This window comes from Cornus florida, unplaced genomic scaffold, assembly GCF_030987335.1.
Source record: "Cornus florida cultivar Cherokee Brave unplaced genomic scaffold, ASM3098733v1 CherokeeBrave_3.0.0_Hap2_Chr09, whole genome shotgun sequence".
Lineage (NCBI taxonomy): Eukaryota > Viridiplantae > Streptophyta > Magnoliopsida > Cornales > Cornaceae > Cornus > Cornus florida.
The window spans coordinates 34868050-34894079 of NW_026775579.1; the positions used below are offsets into that span (position 1 = coordinate 34868050).

At 36.6% G+C, this 26030-nt stretch overlaps 1 pseudogene; it reads left to right on the plus strand.

Annotated features, from left to right (window-relative positions):
* Window positions 1–22963: 22963 nt before the first annotated feature.
* On the plus strand, window positions 22964–23062 carry LOC132275657 (small nucleolar RNA R71; annotated as a pseudogene).
* Window positions 23063–26030: the final 2968 nt, after the last annotated feature.

Consider the following 26030-nt stretch of genomic DNA (forward strand, 5'->3'; position numbering starts at 1 on the left):
AATACATAACTCTCATTGTGTTTTGAATTTGAAAATTTAATTGATACCATTAGAAAGCTGACTCAAAATCCTTGATTTTAGACTCAATAATCACCCCATTTGGTTTAGAAATGAAGAAGTTATGACCCATTGAAGTTGGATGATCAGTGCTGGAACTCCACAGAGACTAGGCTCGGGATCAAGCTATTTTGGTCTACCGAAATGGACTTTCAGATGACCGAAATGAAAGTACTAAGACTTAAAATCATGAAGAAAAGGTTTGTGTTGCTTCGGTAGACCGAAATAAAGGTTCAGTCGACCGAAATGACTCATGAACAGTGCATTTGGCTACTGGAATGTGATTTTACTGTGCATTGTCAATTCCATTTGCCATCGGTCGACCAAAATAGAGTTTCGGTCGACCGAAACACCACGAAAAACTGCTAAAAAATCTGCTATGAGCCCAAGGTGTGAAGGTTCAACCTCAACTTTGAATCCCATGATGTTTTGGTTCACAATGAATATGTAAAACTGATTTTTCATGAGTTTTGAGAATGTGAACATGTCAACAACTTTGATATGAATAAATAAATATAAAACAATGGCCCATGGCCTCATACACATCATTTACAAGATTTTCATATGTCAAACCTCAAACTTTGGTTTAAATACACTTTTGATGCAAAGGTTGATACTTAAAGTGTCTAAGTACAAAAGTATACACATTTGGCCCTTGGCCTCTTTACATACATGTTTATAATGTCAAAAGTAAATGTTTGAGTACCATTACATATCAAGAAAGCTACTAAAGCTCCAAAAGTACCATACTTCATAGCATTCAAAATATGATATCAAAACAAAGGCATGCTAAACACTTACATGTCAATATACAAAAATGCTTCATTTAGCTCAAAAGCTTCTAAGGTTGATGAACCTCCAAGAACATAGTCTCTTTACCTGAAAAACAACCCAAACCACTAGGGTGAGTAATCAAGTTACTTGTAGGATGTGGTGCATGCGCATACCCTATAGTTTCAAGTATAATGTGAACCAAACATAGACCATCACAAGGGTGCATTCCACCTAACGTTTATGTTCCCATGGTGCTCTAAGGGATCATCTCAAGCTATACAAATGTTGAAACGGTAAACACGTAACATCCAAGTATACATAAGCAAGTACACCAACCACATTAAAACTAAGATTTACCAAATCAGAAGCTACAAGATATCCAAGATTTACAACTTGGAAAGTAATGTGAAATCAAGTAATGGAAAGACTAGGATATATGGCCACGAGACCATACAAGTTATTTTGGGTAATTATAACCCACAATGTACTACCCAGTGTGCACTATGACTTAGGAGAATTCCTATCCTCCGTACTAGAGCCAAACTCTAGCCATCAAACATTTCATATCCTTATAAGCTTCCCAAAATCAACAAGTTTATGACATTTATACAATCTTAATGCATGAACTACCTACCAAGCATAAGTAGGGTAAACCACACAAACCATGCCCTAAGGTTTCATATCTAAGGTGGCAAGCTAATGATACTACACATTATGCCACATGGATTTAATACTAATGTAGGCCACAATTACTAATTATGCAATATAACAATTTACCTACAGGTAATTTCAAGTGATACTTACAAGACTTTCAATGAAATCTATATTACTTAACAACACAAGAGTAATTTCAAGATATTCATCATAAATCCTCAATGAAATCACAAGTATTAGGCAGATCATTAAACAATAACCTACCTATACAATTTAATAGTCATATACATGCTTTAATCCACAAATCCTAAGTCAAGCATACAAAATCTCTATTCATATGCAAATATAAGAATTTTAAAGCATGTAATCAATATATATCAAGCTCCAATATATATAAAACCCAAAGAGGATAAACATACTACCACCCCTACCTCAATAGAGAATTGAATCTCTATAATCCAAGCAGCTAAGCCCTAAATGTAAAACAAGTTTAGGGTTATTGAAGTGGAGAGTGAGAGGAATCTTTTCTCTCCCAAGGTTTTTACTCTAAGGTGTAAGGAAGTGAGCCAAATTGAAGGGAGAAGCTATGAACTAAGCTTTCCTCCAATGGTGGATTTGCTGGGGTTCAAGAGAGATAATGAAATGAAAAAGGTAAAGTGTAAAATGGTGAGTGGAAGGGTTAGAAATCCTCCATTCACTATGTGCTCTTGCACTACCTCACACACACACACAATGCAAGACTAAACCTTGATTCTACATTTGTCACTAATCCAATGCCTCTTCCAAGACTAAATCCCAAGCCCACACTTATCATAAATCAAAGGCTACATGTGCACTAATCTAAGGTCAACACATGGATGAATCTCCACCCACCAAATGTCAAGAAGTCATGGTGCCAAGTCTCTTCACCTAAATGCCAACAAATGGTTCCATGAGAGTGTGACACATGTCACACTTTTCAAAAATTGCAAAATGGTCCTTTTTAAAATATCTTCTAAAATAAATTGCAAAAAGGTCCGTAAAATGAAAAATAATTATTTTACATAATTACACTAAAACCCCAAAAGTTATAAGTAATTACACATTCAAGCCCTTTACAAAAAAAGTACTAATCTAGCATGCTTTTCAAGAAAAGTAAAAATACCAATGTCATGGAAATCAAATACCATGAATGCATGCAAAACCGGAATCAAATCCGGATACAACAAGTGAGGTTATGCAAGGAAAAATGAAAACGGGAAAAAGACGAAATAGAGAAAAGACAAAATAGGAAAAAAGACGAAAAAGGAAAATCGCCGAAAATGGAAAAAGAGGAAAAAGATTGGGTCATTACTGTAGGTGCATGCTATACTAAGCATCAAGACATAGATTCTCAAAGTTACCATCTTGAAATCTAAAATGCAATAACAACTAAATATAACAATTTAGTACAATTAGAATTTATAAAACCACACATCAATACATAGATTCTCTAAGTTATCAACTTGAAATCTAAAAGTGTGAAAACAACTAAATATTACAATTTAGTATGGATGTACTTAACAACATCAAATCGCCAATAGCCAAACCAACAAGTCACAATTTAACATGATTGTCAACTTGGAATTGAATGCGTAATCAAATAGTGGAAGACTTGGACATCAAATCTCAGATTTCCGCCGAGAACTAAATGGTTATTCCGGGCATTAACCTACTGGGAAGACCACCCTAGTGCACACTAACTCAACAGGGAGAACTCATACCTCCTGCACTAGAGCCAAACTCTAGCCATATCACTTGTAACAAGAATGTCCTAAGACTCTAAAATAAACCAAATAAGTTCACAACTTATACATAATTTAGAGAATGCACGAATTCACCTTCCATGCACAAGTAGGTTGAAACCACACAATCCATGCCTTAGAGTTTAAATTCTAAAATGGCATATATAATGTCAAACACAAAGTGTACAACTCATTACACAAGTCAATCATATATTCAATATTGGAAACAAGTTCTCATGAATATAATTTTAACAACAATGTACTTAATGCTTAAAACATAACCAAGTGACTGCACAACAAATCCAAATCTATAATTTAAATATAGAAACAACTTCTGCAACATAATTAAAATCCATGTAACAATGAGATAGAATTTAATTAAATCATGATAATTAAATCTCTAATTTCCAAATCAACTCTAAATGATCCCAAATCAAAATATGCTAGTACACAAATCCTAGTCATCACAAATATCAAGTTAAAAACTTAATTAAGCCAATGGAACCACTAATTAGATTTTAATTAACCCATTTAATTAAAATCTCTAGATTTTCAAACTCATCCAAATGCTCTCAAATCAAAGTATGTTAAAGAACATGTCAAGACTTAATTTAAAAGCATATCACAAGTTATTTTCATGTAAGGTACGTCCATAGGAATTAAACTTTCACCAAAGATAATTATTAAATAGAAAGTGCAATTCTTATTCAAATAATCCTAATTTAATATATGTCATCAAACATATCAAAACCTAATTTTCTAGCATGCCACAATTTAATTCTAAGTTATACATCACCATGAGAATTAAATCTTAACTATAGAAAATAATTAAATTAAATTCTAGATTATGAACAAAAGTAATCATATAAGTTGTATAAGTATCAAAAACATACAAGACAACAAAAATATGAAATTATAACACCCCTACCTCAATTTGAGATGAAATCTCAAATCCCCACCAAAATGAAACCGCTCCGAATCCGACGAAACTTCAGGATTTTGTCAGGGACAACACGATGAACATAACCCTCAAGGAAGCCCAATCAAAATCACAACTAGACTTCAAACCCGAACTCTAGAAATTGCAAAAAATGAACTCTAATAAGGGGGAAAGGTAGAGCATGGCAAGGAGAGCATAAAACATTAAAGCACTATACCTTTTTACCTAAGGGAAGTGGCCGGAAAAGAAGAGAGAAGGGTGGCAGCCCCTTGGCTGCCATGGTTGCCAGCCAAGAGAGAGGGGGGAGAGAGAAAAATCTAAATTTTTTTCTTAAGACCTCCTATTTATAGAAAAACCTTAAAAGTGTCTCGAACGGGCCCCGCCGGGTCCAGAAAAGTGGAATTTGAGTAGACGCGCTCAAACGGAAAAAAACCGTGAACAAAAAAGAACCAAAATGAGAAAAGATGAACAACAGAAGAAACAACATCAAAAACCGAGTCCCGAACAGAGAGATATGCTCCTAACAATTTTGGTGGCAACGAGGGCCAATAACCCTGAAACTTGGGAAAAACTACTAGAAGGAAATCCTATGAGTACACGACTCAACAAAAAGTGAAAATGAATCTCGTACGAGGATTCAGGCTCAAAACAAGGCATTTAGCAATAACTTTCATTAATTGCACAATGTCCCCTCCAAAAAGTGAAAACTACACAACTGGCCCAGAATGAAAATATCTTCTAAAAATATTTTCTTAAAAACCCCTAAAATAAAATATCTTCAAAAGATATTTATGAAAAACACCCTAAGAAATGGAAATGTTTCTGAATAACTGTGCAACCATGCCCCTATGGACACCGGGAGCAACCAAAGTACTTTTCTGCAAAAGTAAAGATACGTATTTCGTGGAAACCACTTAGAATGGAGATACGTGAAGTCAAAACCCAACTCCTAACACAAGAAGTGAGGTTATGCCAACAAAGTGACAAACGGGGAAAAGACAGAATAAGGAAAATGACAAAAAGTGAATAGTGTCTAAAAAGTGAAAATATGGAAATAACTCGGTCCTCAAAGGAAGTTGTTAATCCAAAGAAAAGAGTCTCAAAAACTATTTCTGAGCACCCGAGACGACACTATGTGATGAGAAACTGAACTCAGAAAGGAAAAGATCAACGGAAAAAAATATCCGTGAAAATCTGAGAAAAAGGAAAGGAATGAAAATGACCTGGTCATTACAACCTTCCCACCTTAAAGGGATTTCGTCCCTGAAATCTAGCCCCAAGAAAACAAAATGGCGAAACCAGGATAACTACGGAGTACATCTCCGAGTATCCCACAAAACATGCTACAAAAGCAAATCCAACACTGAAGGACAACGTAGAAGCCATTGTCAGTCGCACCCACTTGCTCATGACAACACAACCGCTCAAAAGGAAAGTGACCAGGTAGCCACGGAACAAGTCAAGACTCATACACAGAATCCAAGGTTAGACGAGGGAATGGAAGACAACCACCAAAGTATCCCTCCTGATAAACCATCACGCGGATGCAAAAAGAATCACCAAAAGAACTCCAAAATCCCCACATATCGAATCAAGGTACTGAACAAGGACAACGTGACAACACGAATAGCGACCAGAACCCGCCCACGACGTACTCAAATGTAGGGTAGCAACGACAGTACCTAGCGCTCGCCTACACTTACTCGTCAGTAAGGTAGCATCGACGACAACTAGCACTCACCCACAACACACAACTTTATACGGTAGCATGATGGTATAAGGTACTAGTTCATCACCTGCCCCCCACTAGGTCTACCCATGAATCCTCTCGATACAAATGACATCAATGACAAAAATGATCATTACCAAAAGCATCACGAAGGCCAGACATTTTGTGAGAGTTGAGATATAGTCCAAAGACGTCCGGCCGGACCATTCTGGCCAATCCCAAACTCTGACAACAATGCCATAGGTACGCTATGCTTGAGGCTTTAAATCCTCAATACAACAAAATTGACAAATACAATGTTTCAAAATACTTCCATAACAACATCAATCAAGAGTCCCAAGCCTGAAAAACAAGTCAAAACATCCAAAACTAAAATAAACCTCATTACATGACATTTCATCAAAAGTCCTACATATCTCCCTGAAACAGATCAACTACAAGACTACACCGAAATCAAACATCGGATCCACATCCCTATCATGGATAACTAAATCCTCAAAATACAAGTCCATCAACTGGTATACACTTCAAAATTCCCAACAACAAGGTCACAAAACGAGTCTCTCGAAACCGTGCTTGGCAATACCAAGCTAAATCAAAATTCCTCAATTTCCATTGATCCATGAACAACAACTGGAATTACGATTCCCCAAAACTATGCCTAGTCATAACTAGGACAAGAAAACTCCACAAACAAGCCATATCCAACAACGATCTCCCAAAACTCTTCCTAAGAGTTAACCATATCTAGGTCTCCAAAACTGAAATAAGTCTCTAAAAAACATCCTTAAAAAAGATCCTCAATGATATGGACACAAGTCCCCGAAAAATGATCTCACACCAATCCACTCACTCTGAGCACCACAACCCATCAACAATCACGGCAAAACTCCCTAAGGGAAGACACCAAGGAAGGGAAACCACCAGTTTTAAAAAGGACAACGTCACGACTCCAGCTCTAAAGTGAAAGACAATAAGGTCAAAGACTTCGCCCCCTACATGGAAGTAAATCGACCAAAATTCATCAAATCCTCACCAAGGACTCAAGACAACAATGGTGATCCTCACGGACCAACCAACCCTAAAACCGTGCACAACGCGACGAAGAGAAGAGACTCACTCCTTGTGAAGTCCCTAACATGAATCAAGAAAAAGAGGAGAAACCCTATTCCCCCACAAGTGTCAACACGACAAACAAGAAAAGGGAGCATTCTTTCTACCTTAAGGAAGTGGATAGCTCAAGACAATGCAAATGTGACAACTCCCCTATAAGGAATGTCACCACAAAACCATTGTGAAAACCCACATACACACTACGTGCAACCGAAGGAAACAAAAGGGAAAAACTGAACGTGGAAGTCATGCATATGACAAGGAATGCAACTACTAAGAAGGTAAATCTACTCACATAGCACAAAATCATGTCACAAAAATGTAGTAACAACATGGTATCTCTAAGCATATAAAGAAGGCATACTAATGCCACACAACAACAAAGCAAATGTGGACATACCTCCACCTACTCTTGCATCACAATATCATAAATCAAACTACTAACATGGTAGTAAACGAAACTACAGAAGATAAAAATGATGCAACAATGAACCCTATGGACATCGTGTACTAGAGTGTCTAGGTGAAAGGAAAGACCAGTCCTAGCCATAAACTAACTCTAAAAACCAACGCAATAACAACTTGTCTCAAAACAATTGTGAGCCCTTACCATAATGGTAAAACTCTAACAATCCATCTCCGAATCTAAAGGTGACACTACAAGTGACACTAACAGTACAATGCTCTTTCTACCCAAAACATCAATCAATTGACTTGATCTCAAAAGCGTCATCACGCAAGAGAACTCTAGGAAAATGGCAACTATAACCATATCAACAACAACCAAATCAATCACTACGACTGATCCCCGAAACAATCATCACCATCAGTGATTAAAAGGAAAACGCCTATCAAAACAAAACCAACATCGATTCCATCCGAACTGCACTTGTAACTAGCCAGTACGGTAGCATGACAGTGCCATGCACTTGCTCACAAATGTACCTACCCACGAAAATTACAATCCCAGAAGAAATATCCTGATCAACCAAGGATCCTAAGAGGTCCATAACCTCATCATGGCTCAAAACCAACAAATCTAGCACTACGACAACGCCAAATGACTCACCTCACGAGAGCCTAAACAAAAGGTGTCTCACCACCTACCTCAAAACCAATGCTAGGTCGATAACAAGCTACACTACCATAAAACCATGTGGACAATCACCAACAACCTCAAGGAAGAGTGCCTAAACAAAACCAAACACACCAACCATCGTACTAAGTGAAAACTCACCAAACGACTCAATCTCAACTCAAACATCCAATGACTAATCCCAAGTCCTGCCAAATATGCAACACAACTATGCATATACAAATCAAATCTAGCATACATCATATGTCATGCTCTTTACAATAAAATTTAAATCATGCTAAACAAACGGCATACCACATGTAGCACATAAGCACATAAACATATTATCAGACCAAAACATATTATCATGAAGCATATAAATACATAGAGCATGGTAACACAAGCATGATATGCACCCAAAACCTGTTGTCCTAAGGTTTTCGAACCTAGGAGATCTGATACCACTTGTCGTGACCCGAGTTTTTTAACCCGGTGCATCAGTGATGAACCGAAAGTTGATCCGATAACGGATCTGAAATGCGGAAGCAAAAGATAAACCAAAGCCTATAGAGATATAAATCATCTCCAAGACACCAATGTGACCTTCCATGAAGTCACGGAACTCAAAGGAAATAAAAGCGAAAACAAAGGTCAAAACGGGCAAAAACTATTAACCAAGGGCAAAATGGTCTATTCACAAATAAAAAGAGAAACTTAACTCTAAACAAGTCAAACTAGGTGAATAAAACCTAACCTAATCATTTCACAACATTCCAAGAGATTCTAAGAACTTTGGCCAAGAATCCCACAAAACGTCCTTTCCCGGTTTAAGCGAAAACTGACACTACCACATTAAAACATGAATAACTACCACTATGATTTGAATCTGAGAATGGCATTGGTACCATTGGAAATTTGACTCAAAATCCTTGAGTTTAGGCTCAAGAATCACCCCATATGGATTAGAAATGAAGAAGTTATGACCTTTTGAAGTTGGAGACACAAAGTTGAAGGAAGTTATTTAGGTAGGCCGAAATAGCCATTTCGGTAGATCGAAATGAACAGAAATTTTGCCTAAAAACTGATTTTAAAGAAAAGCCACTTCGGTCCATAGAAATGAAGAACTGGTTGACCGAAATTGGCCCAAACAGTGCCTAAGCTACTGGAATATGCACTTAAACTATTCAAATGAAAACCAAAAAGGCTTCGGTCGACCGAAATGGCATTTCAGTCAGCCGAAATGACCCAAGAAAGAACTGAAACACTTGTTAAATGCCAAAAATGAAGAAAACTTCTCAAGTCTCAAATGAATCCCCCATGGCATGATCAAACTGAATTATATGCAAGTGTGTGATGATGTGAACATACACGCAAATGTAATATGGCATTTTAAACATGTTACAATGGTCCATGGCCTTATTACATTTTATTTAGAACAATTGACATGTCAAACCTCTAAGTTAGGAAGATTACATCCCAAAGACAAAACTTGGAATCTAAATGCATACACTTGAACTTTAAGGATTTTGGCCTTTGGCCTTATGTCATACATATCAAATAGGTTCAAATAATGTATCCAAGTACACTTTACATGTTATAAGGCAAAAAAGACATAATTGAACATAACTAAGTATTACATCTTTACAAGCAAAACTTAAACATGCTAACACTTGCATATGAACAAGAATACTTTAAAAGAAGCTTCAAATCTACAAACCACCCAAGGTAAGTGCAATCTTCAAATCTTAAATCCTATACCTGAACAAATTCCCCAGTAACTTCGGGGTAAGTAAACAAGTTTACTCGTAGAGAATGAGCATGGATCGACTCGATTTCTTATAGATTTTTAGACTATCATGAAACAGTTCAAAAGGGTCATGCCACCTAACGTCTATGTCAAAGGTGAGACTTAGGGAGCATCCTATGCTACCTTAAATCATTTCTAGCATAAAAACACATCCTTTATGCAATTTCAACAACGTAGGTGCATGCTATACTAAGCATCGAGACAAAGATTCTCAAAGTTACCATCTTGAAATTTAAAATGCAATAACAACTAAATATAAAAATTTAGTACAATTAGAATTTATAAAACCACACATCAATACATAGATTCTCTAAGTTATCAACTTGAAATCTAAAAATGTGAAAACAACTAAATATAACAATTTAGTATGGATGACCTTAACAACATCAAATCGCCAATAGCCAAAACCACAAGTCACAATTAAATATGATTGTCAACTTGGAATTGAATGCGTAATCAAATAGTGGAAGACTTGGACATCAAATCTCGGATTTTCGCCGAGAACTAAATGGTTATTCTAGGCATTAACCCGTTGGGAAGACCACCTTAGTGCGCACTATCTCAACGGGGAGAACTCATACCTCATACACTAGAGCCAAACTCTAGCCATACCACTTGTAACAACAATGTCCCAAGACTCTAAAATAAACTAAATAAGTTCACAACTTATACATAATTTATAGAATGCACGAAATCACCTTCCATACACAAGTAGGTTGAAACCACACAATCCATGCCTTTGTGTTTAAATTCTAAAATGGCATATACAATGTCAAACACAAAGTGTACAACTCATTACACAAGTCAATCATATATTCAATATTGGAAACAAGTTCTAATGAATATAATTTTAACAACAATGTACTCAATGCTTAAAACATAACCAAGTGACTACACAACAAATCCAAATCCATGATTTAAATATAGAAACAACTTCTGCAACATAATTAAAATCCATGGAACAATGAGATAGAATTTAATTAGATTATGATAATTAAATCTCTAATTTCCAAATCAACTCTCAATGATCCCAAATCAATATATGCTAGTACACAAGTCATAGTCATCACAAATATCAAGTTAAAAACTTAATTAAGCCAATGAAACCACTAATTAGATTTTAATTAATCCATTGAATTAAAATCTCTAGATTTTCAAACTCATCCAAATGCTCTCAAATCAAAGTATGTTAAAGAACATGTCAAGACTTAATTTAAAAGCATATCACAAGTTATTTTCATGCAAGGTACATCCATAGGAATTAAACTTTCACCAAGGATAATTATTAAATAAAAAGTGCAATTCTTATTCAAATAATCCCAATTTAATATATGTCAACAAACATATCAAAGGATAATTTTCTAGCATGCCACAATTTAATTCTAAGTTATACATCATCATGAGAATTAAATCTTAACTATAGAAAATAATTAAATTAAATTCTAGATTACGAACAAAAGCATGCATACAAGTTGTATAAGCATCAAAAACATGCAAGACAACAAAAATATGAAATTATAACACCCCCTACCTCAATTTGAGATGAAATCTCAAATCCCCACCAAATGAAACCGCTCCGAATTCGATGAAACTTCAGGGTTTTGTCGGGGACAACACGATGAACATAACCCCCAAGGAAGCCCAATCAAAATCATAACTAGACTTCAAACCTGAACTCTAAAAATTGCAAAAAATGAACTCTAATAAGGGGGAAAGGTAGAGCACGGCAAGGAGAGCATAAAACATAAAGGCACTATACCTTTTTCCCTAAAGGAAGTGGTCGGAAAAGAAGAGAGAAGGGTGGTAGCCCCTTGGCTACCATGGCTGCCAGCCAAGAGAGAGGGGAGAGAGAAAAATCTGAAATTTTTTTTTTCAGACCTCCTATTTATAGAAAAACCCTAAAAGTGTCCCGAACTGGGCCCGCCGGGTCCGGAAAAGTGGAATTTGAGTAGACGCACTCAAACGGAAAAACACCATGAACAAAAAAGAACCAAAATGAGAAAAGATGAAAAACAGAAGAAACAACGTCAAAAACTGAGTCCCAAGCAGAGAGATATGCCCTTAACAATTTTGGTGGCAACGAGGGCCAATAACCCTGAAACTGGGGAAAAACTACTAGAAGGAAATCCTATGAGTACACGACTCAACGAAAAGTGAAAATGAATCCCGTACGAGGATTCAGGCTCAAAACAAGGCATTTAGCAATAACTTTCATTAATTTCATAATGGCCCCTCCAAAAAGTGAAAACTGCACAACTGGCCCAGAATGAAAATATCTTCCAAAAATATTTTCTTAAAAACCCCTGAAATAAAATATGTTCTAAAGATATTTATGAAAAACACCCCAAGAAATGGAAATGTTTCTGAAGAACTGTGCATCCATGCCCCTATAGACACCAAGAGCAACCAGAGTACTTTTCTACAAAAGTGAAGATAAGTATTTCTTGGAAACCACTTAGAATGGAGATACGTGAAGTCAAAATCCAACTCCAAACACAAGAAGTGAGGTTATGCCAACAAAGTGACAAACGGGGAAAAGACAGAATAGGGAAAATGACGAAAAGTGAATAGTGTCCAAAAAAGTGAAAATATGGAAATGACTCGGTCCTCAAAGGAAGTTGTTAATCCAAAGAAAAGAGTCTCAGAAACTATTTCTGAGCACCCGAGACAACACTATGTGATGAGAAACTGAACTCAGAAAGGAAAAGATCAACGGAAAAAAAATATCTGTGAAAATCTAAGAAAAGGGAAGGAATGAAAATGACCGGCTCATTACACCAATACTGCTGAAAAAATCTCACTATAAATCCATCTAGCCCTGGTGCCTTATCTGTACTCAGAAAAAATAGTGTTCGTAACCTCCTCTCTAGATATCATCCTTTCAATATCATACATATCCTCCTCAGAAATTCTTTTTCTGATAAATTCTATACTTGGAAATAACTGAGCTGGTCTGTCATTTGAAAATCTCTTCTAAAAATATTGAATAAACTGTTCTTGGATTGTACTAAGATCTTGGATATACTCTCCTGCAACATTTTGAATAACTGTGATGTTATTTCCCACTCTATGCTCCTTAATTTTCCGAGGAAAAAAATTTAAAGCATCAATCCTGATCCGTTAACCATTTGATTCTAGATTTCTGCTGTAAAAGAATAGTTTCATTGAGGTTTTTGCCTGCAACTCTTCTCTTAGTTTCAACCAAACCACATAGACTACCTTTACCAACTTACTCTTTGAAAAGACCCTTTTCTGCCTTTATTCACATTATCATGAATATAGTTATATATTATTCTTGCTATAATTTTTACAAATTTTTTTTATCTTTTGTGATAGGTTACTAAACAAAATAATTAAGCAAATGGTGATTTATTATGCAGTTGTTGGCATTACATTTTTGAAATATTTTTTTTCTGACATGATTGATTATCACCAGTTCATTAGGGAGCAGAAGAATCAGAATTTCTATGATTCCAGTCTACGCAAAGGTCAAATACTATGCTTCTTTTATGATTGCACAGTTTTAATGCTTTTTATACTCATACTTAGGGGGGTCACGTGCCTTTAAGTGACCAATTTTGCAGTGTATCTTGAACTTTATTACCTTATTGGTACATCAGCCCATGTGGAGGCCATTTTTATTTCTTGTTTTAAAATGTTGAAAGCATAGGAGTATGGGATCATCGTATGTGGAGGTTTTGATTGATTATTGTGGAGGAGAAGTAGTTGATATGTTGTTAAAGTTAAACCTATCAGGAATGTGCACCCAGCCTTTATCCATTGTTTGTTGCTTGATTGATAGATATGTTTGAACTTTTATAAAACCTGGTATTTAGAATCGTCAATTTCCATTGCTAACATTTGGAACTATATACTAAACCATTACTTTAATTGAAAAAAGGCAAACAATTCCAATAAATTTAAATTTCAGGTGTAGTTAGGAAGGAAAAAGAACATTAGGAGTTCTATCAAAGTAATACTTTAATTGAAAATGGGTAAACAATTCCCACAAATTTAAATTTCAATTAATGCATCAATAAATTAATTATTTACATTAATGAGATTTACAAAAGAGAACCACCAACTAAAACACTCAAACAACCATGGGAAGTGCATAGGCATTACAACTTTTGAATGAACATTCACCTTAACTTGAAGCTTTCTTTGTCTTCAAATAATGAACAAATCCACTTTAGAAGCTAAAATCACTCCAATCTTATCCAAAAACCTACAAATAAATTCATAACATTTTATGTAATAACTAAATTTAAAAAATTTTAATCCTAGGAAAACAATATTTTTAGGTAAATTGGAGAATGACTTCTCCATATTCTAATGCTAATGAGCAGACATACCACATATCATAAGAGATAATGAGAACCAATCCCAGAATTAGAATTTATTTCAATCAGGCTTTTTCATGAAAAATCATTCCTAAGCACACAAGTATGTTGCAACCCACATCTAAAAGGATTTAGACTAAAAAAATATCATACTAAAACCTTTAAAATAACACTTACCATGCCCTCTCTAGAGGGTAATTACTTAGTTATATATGGCCGATTCTATTGATCCATGGATAATTAATGTGTAAAAGACTTGTTAACATAGCATAGATGTTGAAAAAATATTCAGGTTAGTTGGACTTGGAAAACTTGCTACCATAACTTAGGTTACTTTGCTTATGAAACATGTGAACATTAGTGTGTCGTCAATTCAAACTCGAAGTTTATGCAATGTGGCCAAGTTTTACATTTAGAAATTGTCACTGCTACCTTTCACTAAAAATATAGCTAGGGCAACTAGGGATCGTTCCAAGGGATTGAGGTGTCGTACTAGGTTGAGGAATCAAAATTAGGGTTAGTAGGTCGAGTGATCAAAATAGTGATTGGTTGGTTGGATTAAACTAGATGCAATTTAAATTAAAGTAAACAATAATGCAATAAGGAGAATAAAAGAGAGAGAGATCTTGGGGTTTAGAGATCACCACTAAGCATAACTTTTCTACACCTTTAATGAATGATTAATGAGGGAAAAACATGTATTGCAACAAGGTGTGTGTGTGTGGTTGTTTCAACAAGCATGGATGACAAATTAAGCATGTATTGTCTAAACAACATGGTGGATAGTACAACATATCAAATTAATCCATTAATCCTTTCTTTAAGCTCACAACCAAACACATCACAAGGTTAGAGATATATGTTACTTGTTTTCATAAGTATGGAACATCAACAACAAGCTTGGATTGTCCTTCTATTTAACAACTACACTACAACTAAGCTAATGGCATGAAATTAAACTAATTAAACTAAGGGAGAGGTACAATCCATCAAGAAATGAGTATGAACCATCAAATAAACTACAAGAACATGCCATTAAGCACTATGTCTTGACAATCTCTAAATCTGTAGCATCAATACACATAGACATGCATCAATAACACAAGAAATAGAGACAAACACATGAACATCTATTCTAGCATACATAGACATATGGATAGAATTAAATGATCAATTGGAAGCATTAAACCATATAAATCATTGAATAAATAAGATTTATATATATATATAAGTGTCAAAACATGAATCACAATACAAATCCCCTCAAAAATACATAAATCAAGACGTAGAGAGCACGCTTAGGGCTAACTTTAGCCCCAAGAGGATGTCTAGCCACTCATGGATGATGTCCTCCAACCCTTAAGGGCAAGCTCCAAGGAAGAAATCTGCTTCTTGGTTTATGAAGAGTCTCCAATGGTGTCTTTAGCCTTCTCCTCTCCTCTGCTTCCTCACTAAGAATTATCTTCTCTATGTGTGTGTATCAAAGTATATCCTTAAAAAGTGGCTCATATTCCTTATATAGGTAGGTCAAAAATCACCCCAAATGAGCTGGGCTCGTACACCAATAATCCTCTAATGATTGGATATGAGACAACTTTTAATGAGCTAGAATTTGAATTTTTCTTGGGATTTGGGAAGTTTGATCGATCGAACTTGAGGTGAGATCGATCAAACATGGCTGAGATCTATCGAATTGAAGCTGGATCGATCCTCAATGGCAGTGCCTTTTTGGATTAAAACAAATCTGAGATATTTTGAAGATATTTTTGGGAAAAGGACGAAAGTGGTTGGTAGGGTGGTACAACTGGATAAGATCAATCATTTGGATAAGGATAAGATGGTTCGATTGATTAGAGAATGATGTTGGATCGATCAAACTTGTGGGATCTCTGAATAGGAAGAAACATGGCTCAGATCCATTTTGAAGTGCTGAGATCAATGAAAGTTGGATCGATCAAACTTTTCTTGAGATCGATCGAAGTTGCTGAAATCCCACCCTTTGCTTCCTTTTGCTCTACTTTTCTCCTTTTTTTGATTCATCCCAGAATTGCTTCAATTATGCTCTTATTTAGCTGAGTTAGCTTATTTTGGGTATAAGTTCCTGAAAATGGAAATAATACAAAATCAATCTAAAGCGGGAAAATAAGATAGATAAAGGTCATAGATACCTAAGCTTAAGGGGTTTAATTGTGCACTTTTTAGCGCTCATCACACCCCCAAACTTAAATATTGCTAGTCCTTAGCAATGAACTAGAAAGTAAAGGAATGAAATGAACAACTATACAACTATGAACTAGAAAGCAATAAATGGATAACGCCACTTTCGTAGGGAACACGATTGTACTTAGCATATGCAACAAGCCTTTTAAACCCCTAGGTTACCCCTTGTGGATGAGTGAAGTCTCGTGAGGGTTTCCAGAAATGATACCCACAAACATTAAGTTCATTCTTTCAAAAGAGGCACCAATATTGCAAGCAAGCATTGGGAGAAAACTACCTCAAGTATGCAATGTTTCAAACATTTCCAAGAATTCTCCCAAAATCTTAATATCAAGCAAGCAAGTATGGTCCTCAACACATCAAGAAAATGATTATGAAAATCAAAATAACTCTAGAATCCGTTTTAAGTGGATCGGCATCAAATATGTTGTTATCTTAGCTAACTAAAGAATTAATCACATCCTTACCCTCAAACTAGCACACAAATCTAGTACCAATCATCAAGACAAAAAGTGGACCTTTTATTAAAGCTTTATTCATCTAAGTGTGCTTATTCTTTTTACTCAATTTTTTTTTTTTATTTTTATTTTTTATAGGATCAAAGATGGAAGCATGGTGCAATGTGTTGATCTATTAAGCTTTCTAGCGATCCATGAGGTCGAGCGTTAGGTCAATGACTCCTAAACCAGACGGCTTTAGGGCACTAAGTGTTCAAACACCTTTAAGGACTTACGAGCTCAAATCAACTAGGCTACAAATCAAAGCAACCTCCATTTTATCATTTCCCACTTCTCACCTTTTGGGAGAAGTCCTCACTTTTTTGTTGCTTTTTTTTTTTTTTTTTTTTTTTTTTTTTTTTTTTTATCAATTCAATTATTAACCTAGAGTTTGGGCTCTCCACCTTTCGGCGCGAGAAATTCAATACTTGATGAGGCTAGAATCCCGGCTACTTAGTGAAACGGGGTTGTTATCCACCTTTATCAATAATGAAAGCTTTCAATGCATTACTAGCCCAATTGGGATATAACCAATTCAATAATCAACAAAACATGTACCCCACAAATGAATGCTAGTGTGCACTTGTGCTAGTGTAGAATCCTAGAGTGAATCTCAAAACAATCACAAAATTAGGATGATGTGGACCACAAGTGCAAGCAAATCAATCTTTCAAAAAATTTACTTATAAATGGCATCCACAAGGCATACAAGGAGTATTGGACTCTCAAGTCATACAATTTTTAAATTTTAGGCAATATAGTCCTCAAAAGATCAAAATCATAGCTAACATGGACCAATCATATAAAATCTCTCTAATACACAAGTCATGCTCAAAATTTTGAATTTTAAAAATAAACACTGCAAAACACCATTACCCCCAAACTTAAATGGTACAATGTCCAATGTGCAAAGAGAACAAAAGGAAAGAGTATACCAGTGCAATGAAGGCAAAGAATGGCTGGGACAGAAGTATCCAAAGTGGGTGGCATAGCCCCCCCTCCCCCCCTAAACTTAGGATCAACTGTGGTCCTGAAATTTGGCACTTGGATAAACTCATCAGATAACAAAATGGTTAATAACAGTGCACAGTGGATATGCAAGTGTAAATGGGATAACAACTGAAAATAGAGAGAGGTATAAGGGTAGTCCAGAAAATTTTGGACAGTACTCTCTCTCACTAAAGTCATTGGGATGCACCTGATGGAGTCAAATAGATAGCTATAAGAATATGAAAATATGACATCCATACAGAAAATATATATAAATAAAAATAAAGTATAGTACATCCAGTATCAAAGCCGACAGACACGGTTGCAAAAATAATATAACAGTATATAAAATATGCGGAGATCACAGATATATAAGATGACAGGAGGAAAGGGATAGAGAGATCAGGAAGAGGAGGTAGGACGGGCAGGTTGCGCTCCGCGGATATTTCTAGATAGATCTCTGAATGTGGTCATGACATCCGTACAGAAGGAATCAATATCAACTCTAATGGAGATAGCATCCTCTCGGGGAGAGACCATGTCAGCGCGGATAGATACTACAGCATCCTCTAAAGCCTGGAGTCGCTCTCGCCAGGTGTCTGTGCTGGAGCCTCAGGTACCACTGGAGTGGGAGAATGATGATCCTGAGCCTACTCCGCATCGTGAATGGGTGACCCAACTAGAGAGTGCTGTTCTGCGTCCTCTGTAGGCTGTTTCAAATCGATGTCCATATGTACGGCAGCCAGATTAACTGGTATGTCGTCCGCTGCCGGGTCTGCTACTACTGTTGCTGCTGCCTGTTCCTCTACCTCTAAATCCTCAGCTACCTCGACAGCATCATCTTGAAGGCTCTTGATAAGAGCGTTGTAGAACTTATCCCAGTCCTTCTTTCCAAACGAGCAGGACCCAATCTTAGGACGCTCCCTTGGCTGGAAGGGATAGTGCTGATCACATAGGATCTGGGTGAAGAGGTGGCCGAATGGGAGATACTTAGCCCTTTTGGGCCTCTTCTTGCTAATGCAGTCATCATAGAGCTTCCTCATCACATTCTAGATGAGCGCTGGGATAGATAGCTAATGCGCCAGCATTAGAGTGTAATCTGCTGTTAGAATGGGGAGACTGTATGGACTCAGCTGGCTCCTCCTATATGGGGTCCTGGGCATGAGATAGACCGGCCTCGTTATCCAAACTCGGCCTGCCCTGACGGTGATAGTGTCCGCGAGCTACAGTCTTGACCCTAGCCATGGCTTGCAAAATAAAAGGAAACTTGCAAAGGAAGTCAGTGCCGATATAAAAAATTAAAGCACAAAATAGAATCATGAATGCCAAGTAAGATAGACAAAACAGATAAATGACATGAATCTATGGAAGTGACAGGATGTGAACATGCTAAGTAGTATAAGTCTAAAATGTATTTAATGTGGAAAATCACAGGCATTGGGCATGAATGAGATAGTATGGACACAAGATAAGATGCATAGAATGTGTATATGAAATCTATGAAGTTCGATCGATCACAAAAAATGTGAGATCGATCTCACTTGATCAATCTGAGAATCTGAGAAATAGATTCGATCGATCTGAGAAATAGATTCGATCGATCGAACTGTCTGAAGAACATGAGCAGTCACAGATCTGTGACGTGGATAGCACGGGGCCTTCACGAATAAGGTCGTGGGCCCATCAACACAACAAAGTATCAATCCTAATCACTTAATGAGGCCCATACTCCAAAAATTGAAACAAATCACAAAATATATACAACCATATATACATATATATATATATATATATATATATATATATATATATATAGAAAGAGCTTCAAACTTCATCAATGGAGATTTTCATCATTAAAATAGCTTAGATCTAGCATTTAAAACATGTATGTATCAAATCGAAGCTTGAAATCACAAGAGGGAGGTTCGGATCTCACCGGAATCAAGAGAGAAATGGAGATGCGAAGGGGGTGAGATGCGAATCAAGATCCAAGAGGAGAGAGAGAGAGATTTGACGCCTGGGATGCTTGCCGGAGTCTCGCCGAAAATGGAGAAGAGTGGGTGCGCAGCGGCGACGAGGGATATGGCTTAGAAGAGGGTTAGATCAATCTGTGAAATCGATCTTCAAACGCTCAGGTTCATTTTTTTATAAACATTCCCTTGCCAGTTCGATCGATCGAACTAAATCCTCAGATCGATCGAACTGACATCGATCTCTCCTCAAAGTATTTATTTATTTATTTATTTTGTTTTTTTTTTTGAAATTAAAAAATTAAAACAAAGTCAAAATTGAAAAATAAAGAACAGAGATCGATCTCCCTAAGATCGATCACAGAATACCTTTGATCGATCAATCGAAAATGCATAGATTTGAAGAAATGTTCGATCGATGAGACAGAGAGGCTTTGGGATGCAGGTGGATGCAGGTTGGAAATTTTTCTAAGTGTTAGAACTGCAGATCGATCTAAAATGAAGTTGGATCGATCGAAGAAGTTTAGATCGATCTAGGAACAAGTTCAAATGATGGGACAGAGAACTGAAATATGCAGGTTTTGTTCGAACCATTGGATAGAGAGTGATTTGGATGCAGGTTTGATGCAGGTAGGAAGTTCGATCGATCGAACTCATTTTGAGATCGATCAAACTTATGAAAAATACTCAATTTCAACATAAAAGTGCATGTAATCCTAATCATAGTTCCTAGCAATGCATATGAACCCAAAGCCAATATCTAGACTTCACAAGAATTGAAATTAAAGATAGAAGTGAGGGAGGGATAGGGTTTTGACACCCTACGAAATGTCTTGCTAGTCTTTAACGTCTCTAGCAAGACGTTGGGCTCTTTTAGCCCGGATCAAACATTTTGTAGTGCATCCCCTCCTCAGTGGGGTGATAAGTGCTTTGAACTCCACCCAACAAATGGTTCTTTAAGGAACTTGTTGGATTAAGCTCAAAAGATGTTTTCAGTCCTTGGTCAAGACAATCTTTGGGCTTCCATACCTTTTCAAAACAAGATTTTGAAACAACTTTCTTTGGTTTCAAGGTTGAAGATGGACTTTTTGAAACTTTGGTCTCACTCAAAAACTCAATTCCTTCACTTTTGAGGTCATGACATTTCTCTACAACATTAATCTCTTCATGCTTGTCAAATGAATTGGGGGTTGGATTAAAAATATTCAACTTTACCTTCATGTGGCTAAATAAGATCTTCATTATCCCCGTCCTACAATTAATGTTGGCATTCGCGGTTGCCAAGAAAAGACGGCCAAGGATAACGGGGATTTGGCTCTTAGGATTTGGGACCAGTTCTGTGTCAATGACAACAAAATCAACGGGAAAGAAGAATTTATCAATCTTAATCAAGATGTCCTTAATGATACCCCTAGGCTTTTTGATTGATCGGTCGGCAAGTTGTAAAACCACAGACGTCGGTTTCAAGTCTCCTAAGCGTAATTTGACATATACCAAGTATGGAAGAAGATTAACACTTGCTCCTAGGTCAAGAAGAGCCCGACTAATGATATGATCACTAATGATACATGAAGTAGTAGGTAAACCGGGGTCCTTAAACTTTGGAAGAGTGTTATACTGCAAAATTGAGCTTACTTGCTCGGTTAAGTTCACTTTTCTAGGTGCTTGGCTTTTGTTCTTCCTTTTTTGGGTGCACAAGTCTTTCAAGAATTTGGCATAAGCCAAAATTTGCTTGATTGCATCTAAAACCGAAAGATTGACTTTCACTTGCCTAAAACTTCCATGATTTCATTTACTTTGGCCTTTTGCTTGTCATTTGAAATGGATCCTTTTAAGGCATCCGGAAATGGAGCTTTTAGCTCAAAAACCTTTTCAAAATTTTTCTTTGAAGTCTCTTCAACACAAGAAGTTTTCAAATCTTTCAGCAAATCTTTCTTTTCAAAATCACTTTTCAAAACACTTTTGAACACATTCTCATTTATATGGTCATGCACATGCAATAAAGGAGGAATATGATATGGAACGGGACGGGTGTCAACTTTTGGTTGCACCGGTTCACTCTTTTCATTGGACATACCCACTTGGTTGTCCACAATCTTTCCACTTCTCAAGGTAGTCACCGCATTGACATGCTCTATTGTGTGACCTTCTGATGAGGAATAAGTCTCCACAACACATTGTTGCTTTTATGGGGTATTCAAAGGAAATTTTCCTTTCTCTCTAGTATTTAAAGTGCTAGTTATTTGCCCTACTTGGGTTTCTATCTTTGTAATGAATTGAGAGTGAGAAGAAGTAATTGTGTGTTTGCCTCTAAAGTGCCCAAAGCGGTCAAAACTTTCTCTTCAAAAGCAGGACTTCTAACATTTCCTTGGGAATATGATTGATTGGGAAAATGAGAATTTGAAAATTGGTTTCCTTGTAATTGGTATAATGATCTAAAACCTTGGGAACCCTGGCCTTGTAGTGGAGGTGGAATGTATTTCCCTTGAAAACCACCTTGGGAAGGGATTGAGCCCTCCCCTTGGCTTTTCCAAGAGAAATTCAGGTGATTCCTCCAACTAGGATTGTAATGATTACCATAAGGATTGTTCCCTTGATTAGCAAAAACAGCATTTGTTTGTTCATGATGCTCACTTTGCACGTCTATGGGAACAATTGGAAGTAGAATGTAAAACACTTTAATAAGTCATACAGGTCTCATTAGATGCATGATGAGAATGGTTAGGGAAGGAAGATACTTGATTTGCCGAGTTTTGGTTGATCAAACCTTTGAGATAATGATTTCATTTCGGCGGCAATTTCATTGGAGTGGTCGAATTGATGTAAGCCAACACTCTTCCTACCACTAGAATTTCTACCATTCTTCGAAGATAAAGTACAATGCAAAGAATTTTCACTCATGCTCTCATAAAGACGCCACACGTCATCCTCATGCCTATTAATGTAAGAGCCACCCATGGAAGCATCAACCATGCCTTTGTAATTATCCGATAAGCTCTCAAAGAAATATTGAACTAATTGCCATTTGGGCATGTCATGATGTGGACACTTCCTAAGTAATTCATTAAAGCGTTCCCAAGCCTCATGAAATATTTCTCCATCGCCATGTGAAAATTCCCTAATTGAAGTTCTCATGGCATTGGTCTTAGAAATCGGATAGTACTTCTTCAAGAACTCTTGTTGCATTTCCACCCAAGAAGTTATTGAAAAAGGCCTAAGATTGTTAAACAAATATTTTGCCTTGTCTTTAAGGGTGAATGGAAAAAGTTTAAGCCTTAAAACCTCTTCCGGTATGTCCGTGTATTTTACAGTGGAACATACTTCAAGAAACTTATCCAAATGCTTGTAAGGTTCTTCACTTGGAAGTCCATGATAATTAGGAAGCATTTGAATGGTTTGTGGTTTGATTCCATAGTGGTATGCTCTAAATAGTGGCAATTGAATGCATTTGGGTGCATTATATTCTTTAGGCACATAGTGATCTCTTAAAGCAAGGGAAGGATTAGCAATTGGAGGTGCAACATGGGCACCTTGGTTGCCTTGAATGATGGGAGGTGGTGGAGCATAGATTGGCCTTGGCATTCCCAGTGGAACTTGGCCTTGTTATTGTGGTGGATGAACGAATGGCCTTGGCATGCCTAATGGAACTTGCATGTTATCATGATGCACATTGGGGTGGAGGATACCTTGTTGGTCTATGTGACCAAGGTCCTCCACATCTTCATTGTGTCCTTCCATTGATGAAATGGATTGACTAGAACTACCTCTTCACCTAGGGTTTCGAACAATGGATTCAAGATGAAAATTTAAAGGGATAAGAGTGGGTCTCAATGATCTACAACCACGCATGCACAATGCAACACAACAAGCAATAACAACAAATACTTCACCTTCACAACAAATCAACAATCAACAACCTTCCTCCACATTCAATGTTCTCATGCTCCCATGCTTTAACAATAGTATGCAAGAAAAGTAAATAGCCTCTACACGGGCTCACGATTTATCTAAGAATTGAAATACAAGCTTCTATGCGGGCCGATGATTTAACTAAGGGTTTGAGTAAGAAAAAGTCCACAAAGGTCCTTTCCCACTTCAACTCCAAATTTTTAGCTTTTAGCTTAGCAATTTTTTTTAATGATTTTAACCTTTAATTTTGCTTGCTTAGCTCTTTTGCTTGGAATACTCCTTTGCTCACCTTCTTAGCCCAATGTTCCTTGTTAAATAAGAACAAACACAATAAGTAACAAAATTGAAAACAAAGTAAAGACACGATCAAAAGAATACTAATTCCTAATTGATTCCACAAATATGACGTTGTCAATCAATCAATCCCCGGCAACGGCGCCAGAAACTTGGTGTGTCATCAATTCAAACCCAAAGTTTATGCAATGTGGCCAAATTTTACATTTAGAAATTGCCACTACTACATTTCACTAAAAATATTGCTAGGGCAAGTAAGGATCATCCCAAGGGATTGAGGTGTCGTACTAGGTTGAAGAATCAAAATTAGGGTTAGTAGGTCGAGTGATCAAAATAGTGGTTGGTTGGTTGGTTTAAACTAGATGCAATTTAAACTAAAGTAAACAATAATGCAATAAGGAGAATAAAAGAGAGAGAGATTTTGGGGTTTAGAGATCACCACTAAGCATAGCTTTTCTACACCCTTAATGAATTATTAACGAGGGAAAAACATGTATTGCAACAAGATGTGTGTGTGTGGTTGTTTTAACAAGCATGGATGACAAATTAAGCATATATTGTCTAAACAACATGGTGGATAGTATAACATATCAAATTAAGCCATTAATCATTTCTTTAAGCTCACAACCAAACACATCACAAGGTTAGAGATATATGTTACTTGCTTTCATAAGTATGGAACATCAACAACAAGCTTGGATTGTCCTTCTATTTAACAACTACACTACAACTAAGCTAATGGCATAAAATTAAACTAATTAAACTAAAGGAGAGGTACAATCCATCAAGAAATAAGTATGAACCATCAAATAAACTACAAGAACATGCCATTAAGCACTATGTCTTGACAATCTCTAAATCTGTAGCATCAATACACATAGACATGCATCAATAACACAAGAAATAGAGACAAACACATGAACATCTATTCTAGCATACATAGACATATGGATAGAATGAAATGATCAATTGGAAGCATTAAACCATATAAATCATTGAATAAATAAGATTTATATATATAAAAGTGTCAAAACATGAATCACAATACAAATCCCCTCAAAAATACATAAATCAAGACGTAGAGAGCATGCTTAGGGCTAACTTTAGCCCCAAGAGGATGTCTAGCCACTTATGGATGATGTCCTCCAACCCTTAAGGGCAAGCTCCATGGAAGAAATCTGCTTCTTGGTCGATGAAGAGTCTCTAATGGTGTCTTTAGCCTTCTCCTCTCCTTTGCTTCCTCACTAAGTATTATCTTCTCTATGTGTGTGTATCAAAGTATATCTTTAAAAAGTGGCTCATATTCCTTATATAGGTAGGTCAAAAATCACCCTAAATGAGCTAGGCTCGTACACTAATAATCCTCTAATGATTGGATATGAGACAACTTTTAATGAGTTGGAATTTGGATTTTTCTCGGGATTTGGGAAGTTCGATCAATCGAACTTGAGGTGAGATCGATCAAACATGGCTGAGATCTATCGAATTGAAGCTGGATCGATCCTCAATGGCGGCGCCTTTTTGGATAAAAACAAAGCTGAGATATTTTGAAGATATTTTTGGGAAAAGAACAAAAGTGGTTGGTAGAGTGGTATAACTGGATAAGATCAATCATTTGGATAAGGATAAGATGGTTTGATCGATCAGAGAATGATGTTGGATCGATCGAACTTGTGGGATCTCTAAATAGGAACAAACATGGGTCAGATCCATCTTGAAGTGCTGAGATCGAAGAAAGTTGGATCGATCGAACTTTTCTTGAGATCGATCGAAGTTGCTGAAATTCCACCCTTTGCTTCCTTTGGCTCTACTTTGCTCCTTTCTTTGATTCATCCCAGAATTGCTTCAATTATGCTTTTATTTGGCCGAGTTAACTTATTCTGGAGATAAATACC